Genomic DNA, 11,961 nt, shown 5'->3' with positions numbered 1-11,961 from the left:
GTTTTTCCAATCCTTGTAGAACTTGAAGAGTGCTGACTCCAACTTGCGCAACAGATGCACAACAACTGTGTAGCTAAAAATGTTATGCAATTGTTACGTAGACATTTTCCCACCATCGAAATAAAAATTGTTCTCACACCCGTATCAGCGTATTCTCAGCCTTGTGCCATGTGACTATCAATTTTCCTTAGAGAAGAGCACTAATTGCAAAGTGGAGAGAGAAATGAGGGCGGTATGAAAAGAGATATGAAAGTGCGCCTTTTGTTTTTCTTTGGTCATGAGTATGAACTTACGATAAGGGTTATTATGGTTATGACAGTCATGAAAGATGAATGATAGTTAGAATTTGTGGCGGTGTAATATCAATAATGATTAAATGAGTTAAGGAATATAGGTGATAATGATGAGAGGTGAGTAGGGGGTGTGTATATGAATATGATGTTAGATATATGAAATGGGGTGGGTATATGAAAGGCGTATAGGAATGGAAAAAGTATATGGTAGGGATATATGAAAGAGGATCATGAGTTAAAAATGGTGGAATGGGCATGATGAACCATACTTAATAACATACTCAACATAGCCTTAAAAATGAATCAAACTTGTTTTTTCATGGTTATGACCAATGACCAATGATAAATAACCCTTCGAACCCTAAATGAATTTATATGGCTAGACGACCTCATTACCTTCCCCTTGAATCAGACTCTCTTATGTTTTTTCCTATCTTTATGGATCCTCTATGAAAAGCTTTTAGTGTTGTCAGACAATGACTCTTTAGACTATGATAGTAAGAGTTCATAGGCTAAACTACTACACAAAATCTCAAAATGAATGAAAGACACAAAGACATTTGATCTCTAAACCATAGGACCCTAACATTGGCTCCAATGTGCATTGAAGCCTCCTACTAAGGTGCCAATAAAACTCAAGACTAGTAGCCTAACCATTTGGCAAATGTAGTGAACATGAAAAATGAAAAATTAACTAACTTGTTGAAAATTAACTAATTTACTGGTTGCTGTACATATGGCAGCAGATGACTGGAACCTTAGGTCATTCTCCTCAGGCCTTACATTCTAATGATGGCCACCCACTACCAAGGAAAAATATTGGAAATTGGCACATTTATGAAAAAAGTGCTCAGAGGGTTGAGCTTATTTCACACACCTACTCACTCTAACTAATCCACAAGTTGCTTGATCCGATGAATTGAAATAGCAAGTGTAACCACGCAAGCACCTCATCCACTGGGTGAGTTCTTGAAATGTGCTCGTTCACGAGAAAAATATAAAACATACTGAATGACAACTCCAATAAAATATTGCAAATAAATTCAACTTTGACGAGATTTTGGAACTTAATCCCACTTATTTATTTCAAGAAAGTTGCAAAAGGATCCTCAAACGAATGAACACTGAATTTTAGCTCATGTGACATGTTGAAAATTTTCTCTAGGTGATCTACTCTAGGTTTTAACCCCTTAGAGAAATTACCTACATACGAATTCTAAAAACATAAAATAAACAATGGTAAGAGCATGACACATAAAAAAATATACACAGAGATTTTCCCCTGGATCCAAAAATCGGGACTACCAGATTGAATTTTCATTATGTTCCTTTCAATGTTATAATACATATATATACATGCTGAAGCATCCATAAATTCTAATCCATTAACCCTTAATTAGAACATAACTATAGTTCCCTTGACTGGATCTATGAAATACCATGGACCGAAAACCATCGCGCCCAAAAACGTTGTGTGAAATCCATGCACAAAACCATTGGTAGGTCCGCCCACCTAATATAAGGTCCATTTTTTTTCTTGTGGCACTGTCTCGAACCCCATAGAGGGGGGTTGGCAGCCCCCATCTAACCCCCCAGTAGCCATGGAAACAATATAACACAACCAAACGTTCTCCTACTTGTTGTTTTCTTTCCATAGGGGGCCACAGGATATCATATTCATTGATACACCCCTACAACGCCCATTTTTTCTCTACAACAAGAGAAATTCTCAGTGCTCATAGAATTTTTCAATGCATCTGCAGTATTCTTCAAAGTGTCCACCTTTACCAACAACACCCTTTTGTCTTCTACCATATGCCTCACAAATTGATACTGAACATAAATGTGCTTTGTATTTGAATGATAAGCAGGGTTCTTTGCCAAATAATTGAACTTTGGCTATCCCAGTCTATCCTTATAGCTTGTTTTACTAACCCCATACTTGAACACAATATCTGCAACCAAACTGCTTCCTTGCTTGCATGAGTAGCTGCCATGTATTTTGCCTCTGTAGTTGAAAGTGACCCTATAGATTGTCTCTTACTCATCCAACTCACTACACCTTCAAATAGGTTAAACACATACCCACTTGTAGATCTTCTCTAATTGAGATCTCTAGCCCAATCTCCATCAGGAAAGCCATGTATGTCCAAAACTTTGTTTAATCCTGGTCTTCCTTGATAACACAAACCATAATCACTAGTGCCACACAAATACCTGAAAACCCACTTCATTGTTGTTGAAGTCTCCTTCCTTGGTTTTGACATAAACCTGCTCAATACTCCCATTGGATGTGCAATGTCTGGTCTAGTACAGACCAATGCATACATCAGACTACCGACTGAACTTGCATATGGAACATGAGACATGTACTCTTCCTCTTCTTGTGTCTTGGGACACTGTTCAATAGATAACTTTACACCTAAAGGAATAGGAACCTTGACTGGTTTACTATCCTGCATATTAAACCTCTGCAGTAATGTCTCAACATACTTCCTCTAGTTTAAAGAGAGCTTCCTCTTTCCCTGATCTTGTTTAATTACCATGCCCAAATATAGTTTGCAACACCAATATATTTGATGTCAAATTTGGAGGACAATTTGGTCTTCAAATCCTAGATAATTTATTTCTCATTTCCAACCAGCAACATATCATCCACATACAAGACTAGATAAATAACACGGTCATCAATTAATTTCAAATATAGGTAGTGATATGCTTTTCTTCTGGTGAAGTCAAGTCCCCATATAAATGTATCAAATTTCTGATACCACATCCTTCATGACTGTTTTAACCCATATAGAGACTTTTTTAACTTGTATACCAGTTCTTTCTTACCCTTCACTGCAAAGGCTTTAGGTTTCTTCATGTTAATTTCTTCTTCCAGATCCCCGTGAAGAAATTTTGTCTTCACCTCCATCTATTCTACCTCAAAATCAAAAGAAGCAACAATAGATAAAAGTAATATAATAGCATCTACCTTGGCAACATGAGAAAAAAATATCACCAAAATCAATTACCGGCACATGGGAATAACATTTTGCTACCAACTGATCTTTTTATATCTTTGTCTTTCCTTCAGCATTCATCTTCTTCTTGAACACCATTTTTTTGCCAATGGGCTTATTTCCAACCGGGAACTCCATCAGATCCCAAGCCTCATTTTCATGCAAAGATTCCATTTCATCAACCATGGCCTCTTTCTAGAGTTTTCCATCCTCTGAATCTTCTACTTCCTTCACAGTTCTAGGATCATCATCAGTAACAGATAAAGAAAAATTTGATTAGAAAGCAGATGGACTATACCTTTCTGGCTGCTTTCTTTCTCTAACTAATCTTCTCACAACCAGAGTTTGTGGATATTCATCTTTTGATCCTTCTTCTACTGTAGAGTTTGATTCTTCCTCCTTTATCTCAAACTCTATCTTCCTAGGATCCTTTGGTAGGACTTCATTTTTAATAACATATTTCACCTCTATAAACACCACATCTCAGTTGTACACAACCTTCATTGTTACTAGGCTCCAAAGCTTATAACCTTTTAAACCATCCTTATACCTAATTAAGATGCACTTTTTCAGATTTACTATCCAACTTTGTTCTTTTCTCCTTTGGAACACGTACATATGCATCACGTCCAAATACACTCAGATGTGAAAGAAAAGGTTTCTTACCAATCCATACCTCTTGTGGAGTCTTATCCTTCAACGCTGATGAAGGTGATCTGTTGACTAGGTAACATGTAGTCTCCACCGCCTCTGCCCAGAATTCTTGTCCTAACTCGGCACCTCTGAGCATGCTTCTTAACCTTTCCATCAATGTCTTGTTCATTCTTTCTGCAACCCGATTTTTATCAGGTGTGTATGTGGTAGTCTTCTACTGTGCTATGCCACACTTCTTACAAAACTCTTCAAATTCCTTCTTGCAAAACACGCCACTGTTATCTGTCCTCAACACCTTTATCTTCTTCTCTGTTTGGCTTTCCACCAGAGCCTTAAATTATTTAAACCCGTCAAAGACTTCAGATTTATTCTTGAGGAAATATATCCATGTATTCCTTGAGAATTTATGTATAAATGATACATAGTACACATAATTACCCAGTGATGGAACCAACACAGGTCCAAACACATCACTGTGCACAAGCTCTAATATCTATTTTTCCCTCTTACCACCAGAGGGAAAACTCACCCGATTTTGCTTGTCGTATATAGAATTTTCATAGAAATCAAAATCCAGAGAGATATTAGAAATACCTTCTACCATACCTTTACCATGAAGTACTCAAAGTCCCTTCTCTCCAATATCTCCAAGCCTTTGATGCCATAGCATGGTCTTTTCTCCAAATACCATTATAATTTCTTCTCTACTTTCAGGAACCACAAAACTATTGCACCCATCAATAATAGCGCTACCTTGTAGCTTGTACAGAGTTCCAATCTGAACTCCCTGCATCAATACCAGTGCTCCCCGAACCATCCTGAAGGTATCATTATCGAACACTGTTTTTACACCTGCATCATCCTGCTTGCTTACAAAAATTAGATTTCTGGATAATGAAGGAATATGGAAAACACCCAAAAGTGTTCTAATCCTTCCACCTTGTAAATTCAACTTGATTTTTCTAGGACCAATGATTCTAGCCTTCCTTTCATTCCCTAAGAAGTCATCACCACCATCATATTTATCACACTAGAAGAACCACTCTCTATGGGGAGTGAAGTGAAAGGATGCACCTGAGTCAATCAACCATGTGTCATGATCTACATGCATACTTGAAGAAGAAGCCAAGTACACATCCCCACCTTCATCTGAGGTGGTTTTCACCTCTGCAGAAGGAGCATCATCAAATCCCTTTCCTTTCTCAAGAGATTTAGATTTCCAGTCCCTTTTTTAGTACCCTTCCTTTCTGCATTTCCACCAAACCTTTACAGGTTTTCCTAGCGATTTAGTTATCCCTCTAGATTTAGATCTCCCACTCGAGGACTTACTTTTTTTGTTTTGTTTTGGGACTGTCCTCGTACAGAAAAGGCATCACCATTCTAGCTCTCCATATTTTTCTGTCTCATCTCCTTCGTCAACAAGGATGAGACTATTTCATCAAACTGTAAGGCAATTTCATTGCTACCTATTGCAACAACCAGACTATCCCAGGAATCTGGTAGAGAACACAAAAAATAGATTCACTTATATTCATCTGAAATTTTAATATCAACATATAATAACTGGCTTACCAAAGTATTAAATGCATTCAGATGCTTTTTCACCGAGTCTCCATCTTTCATCCCCAGGTTATACAACTTTTTTCGTAGGAATAGTTTGTTCACCAGAGACATAGAGTGGTACAAAGTGCCTAACTTGTCCCATAAAGCCTTCACTGTAGCTTCCCCTAATACATTCAACAATACTTAATCTAAGACACACAATCATATTGTGATTTTTTCCTTCTAATCCAACTTCTTCCATTCTTCATCGAACATTGTCGTTGGTTTAGTACCTGGATCTATCGCGATCCACTGATCTTTATCCACCAGTAGATCCTCTATTTTGAGTTTCCACAACTCAAAACTCTAACAACTAAATTTCTCGATCTTTACCATTCCACTTTTCACCATCTTCCTTCACCACAAGAATTGATCCTGCATATCTCCCACTGAATAGGGTCTACCATAGGCTCAATAAAAAAACCCATCAATAGCAAAGGCATCCTCTTGAAGCCAAAACAACTTTGATACCAAATGTAAGTTTTAACCCCATACATAAATTACTTGCATATGAATTCTAAAAGCAGAAAATAAACAATGGCAAGAGCATAACACATAAAACAAATATACACAAAGATTTTCCCCTTGATCCCAAAATCGGGACTACCATATTTAATTTTCATTTTGTTCCTTTTAGTTTTATAATACATATGTATACATGCCGAAGCATCCATAAACCCCAATCCATTAACCCTGGATTATAACATAATTGTAGTTCCCTTGACCTGATCTACAAAATATCATGGACCGAAAACCATGGCGCCTAAACACCATGTGCGAAATCCATGCAAAAAACCATAGGTAGGTTCGCCCACCTAATATAGGGTCCAAAAAAGTTTCCCGAGCCACTGCCTCAGACCCCGTACAGGGGGGCTACCGACCCCCACGTGACCCCTCCACTGAGCCCGATGCAATGAAGGGGGCCTTACTCACCCCCCCCTCCAACAATATAACACAACCCAACATCTACATACCATTAATACAAACCTTTATCTGGATCCTTGCTTTCATGTAATTTCAAATTAGTTGTCATCATTGGGCTGTAAATCTTTCTGTGACCTTTGTGATGAAACCACTGCTAGAAAAACACAATGAAGTCAGTTTCTGAATTAAGTATCTATCACCCTTGTTTTCAGAATAACAACCAGCTAAAGGAGGATAACTTTTAATGCATAAACCATCCAAATAATTGCCTATTGGAGCATTAAAAACTGAAGAAGGTTGCTACCAATTTATGCCACTTTTAGCTTGCTTTCATTCTTCCTTGGTGATCTTGTAATTTTCTTTCAACAATTCAAATGTAGCACAACATAAAGGTATAGATTTATCATCAACAAATTCATTGTTTTCTTTATGTGAAATGTCAAAACTATAAGACTACGACTTCTCACCTGATTCAATACTTTCATCATGTTCTTCATTTTTTTAATAAGTGACACATGTAGACTAACTCCTTTCCTTAAATTTCTAAAACTGAACATCCTCTTGCTAAGAACATGTCGTTGGTCTCTCTTCAAGATTGTCTTCAAATGAATAAATAAAACAACCAGTTTCTAGCTCATGGTGACATAAATCAACAACCTCTCCTTCTTCTGAAAACTCTACTTTGAGGTCTTCTTTGTTGCCCTCCAACAACAATTTTTTTTTTGCATAGTGAAAGTTTCCATCAAAATTTCCATAGTTCTCATCATTGTATCTAGCTTTTGGTCTAAAAATGGAGAAACCTCCTACCTAACTAGTTCCCTTCTTTCAGCTTCCATTTTTTCCCTTATGATCAACAAATTCGCTTCCACATCAACAACAATTTTCTGCATATCCTACAAAGTGGCAGGATTCCTCTCTCTGAGATGATAGGAAAGCTCAACACAAAAACCATATGGATAATGACACATAGCCAATCTTGCAGGAGGATTTATGTCAGTAGGGATGGAATCATAAACACCATTGAATCTAGTTGAGAAACTTACACTGTCTCACTAGGTTTCATCTTTACATTCTGATACTTAGCCATAATTTGAAAAGGGTTGTTTTTAACCTCCCACATGTCAAGGAAAATGTGTTGAAACTGTTACAAAATTAGGAATGCTTCCAGCTCTCAAAATTCTATACCGCTTCCTAACTTATCCTAAAAGGATTTGAGAAATAAGCCTCAATTTGACATCTTCATGATCTACTTCCTCAAGGTCAATGAATTCAATGATTTTGTCCACATGCTTTGTTGCTATGATCTTACCTGTAACATAAAATTGAGGTAGCCTTTAACTATAGTTATGTGGTAACTCATTCAAAGGGGCTGGCAGATTTAATGGGGTATATGACGCAACAACCATGACTAAGGTCTAATATGAAGTTGTACCAACTGGACTATGGTTATCATTTGGATCTCATTCACGACAACCAATAAAAAGGGGAGATGCATTTGCAGCTTCAAGGAAATCATATAAAATTCTAAAAGGGGACTCATTCATATATTTTAGTCTACATTCAGATGCAACAAATAGAAGAAAATACTTTGGACATTTTTTAGAAAGGACGGGAGGCAATTGATAAAACATAATACTATACCCTAAAGAAAATTCAAGTTTAAGTACTTGACTTTCACATATTGTCCTTACATCCTTCTAATGACAAGTTTTTTCCTTCTCTAAATCTGATTTGAATATTTTGGAGTTTAGCCTTTTTATGTGTGATTGATGTCCACCATTAGCAATCAGATCTAAAATATCGCGATCTATCCCAGAAGATATGAAACATTTCGCTCCCCAACAATAGTGCCACTATGTTATCACCCTATAATTGAACCTCTAGGCTAAGAAAAGGTTTATATGGGTAGACAAAAACCTCTTTTGGCTAGAAAAATGGCATTTCCCAACCAGAGGGGGCTCCCTCACTTATAATAAAGTTCAAATTGTATAAACAATAATGCTAAAGGACATTTGACAAAGACCAGATCTGTAAAGGTAAATAGAATTTAATGATGATGGTTGATAGACTTGAGAGGGAGGGTCACTGAGCATGGATCCATGATTCAAATGTTTACATAAAATTATCAGATATTTACATGGGACACTTAGGAAAACATAGTTAAGGTAGGTACTATTGCAAGTCATAACATATGTCATAACATAGGGTGAGTTTTGAAAAGAACTTGAAATCACACAAAGATATCCAACCACATGTAACCGAGCATAAATTAAATTGTACAACATATATTTCATAATCAAATATCTAAAAGAATAAGATAAAGGAGAACGTATCTAAAGGTGAATCATATTATAGTTTAGAAATTAGAGTAGTCATTCTGAGCATCTGCATAGATGATTTCTGAAAAAACCTATTTTAGAGACAATTTAAAAGTGAAAAATTGAACAAAGACATAGTCAATAACATATCTAAATCCGAACCCTTTTCTATGTTCTTTTCATTTAAATACATTTTTGAAAAGTGAAAAAACATACTACATACAATGTACCTGCTATCCACTAAGTGGATCGAAACCAACTGAAATTAGAAACATTAAGTTTTAAAAGCTAAAACGAAGATAAAGCTAAGAATAAAACTGCAATATCATTTTTGATAAAATCAGCCTTATCTTATCTACTTATTTGATCCATATCCATTCTTTTCTATCCATATCACCAACCTGATAATAGAAAGGTCCAAAACTGACTGAAAGGACAAAAAAAATTGAATGATGAGTTGTGCAACAATTGCACAGTAGGCATTATCTTAGCATAGACACGAGATGAACCGAGTGAAATCGAGTTGATGGGGATGATAACAAGGTTTTTGAGTTAGACTAGGACACATATGATGCCTCTTTCCATGCATGCAAAGCTCAGAACTTCTTAGTCAGCACTTGCATAGCAATTACCCAACAGAATTTTAAATTTCTGAGTTTGACTATCTTTTCATGTTCCAAAAAAAAAAAAGTCTAATAGTTCATCACCTGTACCTTGTGACTCCCAACAAGCATCAAAAATCCAAAAATCTCCACATTTACAAATCGAATTCAGAATTTGTAAGCGTGGAATTGTGAAAATGGGTATCCAAGTGACACTTGTAATTCCCAAACTATACCACCTTTGTACAAAATGAAATAGGTTTTTGTAGAAAAACTTGGTTTTGAGAGAAACCTCTCTTTGTTTCCTCAAATGGTGCCCCAAATCCTCAAAATATGTTCCCCAAAATAATGACTAAAGCAGTAAATTGAAGAGTCTAAAAAATAGGCTTTAAATATTCATCTGGATCTCTCAATCTTTGACACCTATGCCGAAACAAAAGGTGGGGTTTTCTTATGACCCATGCTTGAAAAAACCTCTTTCCATGTTTTGAAAGTAGGCCTCATTTGGTAAAAGTAATATTTTGAAGATGATGACTAAAACAGTCACTTTGTGAAACAAATTTGTAGCAGAGTGTGGCAAACCTCCATGGTTGATATGGTTGTAGAACTTTCCTCGAAAAATAGATAAAATGGGCATGTTTGGAATGATAGTGTGATAGTGTAGAACCCATAAAGTAGTTTTTCCAATGCCTACAAACCCTAAATATAGTTGACTTGAACTTGCACAAGAGATTCACAAAAATTGTGTCGCTCAGAACTTTGTGCATCTATTGCGTAGCAATTTTCCCACAGTCGAAACAAAACTTGTCCTCAGACCCTTATGAGACTATTCTCAACCTTGTGCTATGTGACTATGAATTTTCCTCAGACAATAACATTAAGTGCAAAGTGGAGAAAGAAATGAGAGTACCATGAAAAGAGATTTGAAAGTGCACCTTTTATTTTGCTTTAGTCATGAGTATGAACTTAGGATAAGGGTTATTATGGTTATATTGGTCATGAAAGATAAATGATAGTTATGAGTTGTGGGGTGTAATATCAATAATGATGAAATGAGTTAAGGAATATAGTTGATAATGATGAGAGGTGAGTAGGGGGTGTGTATATGGATATGATGTTAGATGTAAATGTAAATTTAGGGGGTAGTGTGTGGAAGTAATTTTATGAAATAGGGTATATGAAAGGAGTATAGGAATGGAAAAATTATATGGTAGGGATATATGAAAGGGGATCATGTGATATAAATGGTGGAATGATCATAATGATCCATACTCAACAACATACTCAACAAATCCTTAAAAATGAACCAAACTTGTTTTTTCATGGTTCTCACCCTTGGAAACTTGAGTGAATTTATATGAGTAGATGGCCTCATGACCTTCTCCTTGACTTAGACTCTCTCAAGTTTTGTCTTATCTTTATGGAACCTCTATGAAAAACTTGTAGTCATGTCGGACGGTGAATATTTAGACTATGAAAATAACAATTCATAGGGTAAACTACTACACAAAATCTCAAAATTAATGAAAGAGGCGAAGACATTTAATCTCTAAATCCTAGGACCCTAACATTAGCTCGAATGGGGATCGACGCCTCCTATTGAGGTGCCAAGAAAAATATAGAATAGTAGCCTAACCATTGGGAAAATGGAGTCAACATTAAAACTCAAAATTAACTCACTAGAAAAAAATTAACTAATTTACTAAGTGACTTACTTATGACAGCATATCACCGGAGCATAGGGCCTTCTCCTTGGGCTCCAAATTCTGATGATGGCCACCCACACCTACAGTACTGAAAAATAATACCAAACTACTGAGGAAAATTTCTATAAATTGGCATGCTGCTAAAAAAAATGATGAGAGGGTTAAGCTTATTTCACACACCTACTCACTCTAGTTTATCCACAACCTGCATGATCTGATAAATCCAAACAACCAATGTAACCAAGCAAGGATTTTATCGAGTGGTTGACTTCCTTGCATGTGCTTTTTCACGAGGAAAATAGAAAAAATATTGAATGACAACTCCAATAAAAACTTGCAAATAAATTCAACTTTGATGAGATTGAAGAACTTAAGCCCACTTTCTAATTTCAAGAATGGTGCAAAAGGGTCCTCAAACGAGTGAACATTGAATTTCAGCTCATCTGATAGATTGGAATTTTTCATAGCCAAACTTCTCATGCCTTGGTTCCATTGTGGGAACGTATTATCCAAATGATGCTCATTGTAGAACCTGTAGTACGAATCAATGCCAATTTTCTCAATGTCCATAACTATATTGGAAATCTGTGCAGATTTTGTTGGGTAATTGTTGATGCCGTCAGAGGTTGCATTATTTCTAGACATGAACCTAGAGGGAATGTTACTCATGGTAGTCTCTCTTGCCATTTGTTTAAGTTCATATATTTCAGGGGTAAGGGACTCGACAACATGAATAAGGCTTTCAAGATCATTTGGTTCCTTTTCCTCAACCTTGCTCACAGAGGCATGAGACCTCTTACCTGTGTCCTTGGAGTCTTTAGTGGGTTCATTTTCTTTGATGAAACCAATAGCTC

Source organism: Pinus tabuliformis, chromosome 3_1 (genome assembly GCF_031772625.1).
Source record: "Pinus tabuliformis cultivar Carrire ecotype Pingquan chromosome 3_1, CPIR1, whole genome shotgun sequence".
Lineage (NCBI taxonomy): Eukaryota > Viridiplantae > Streptophyta > Pinopsida > Pinales > Pinaceae > Pinus > Pinus tabuliformis.
Note: the sequence above shows the minus strand (reverse complement) of the source record.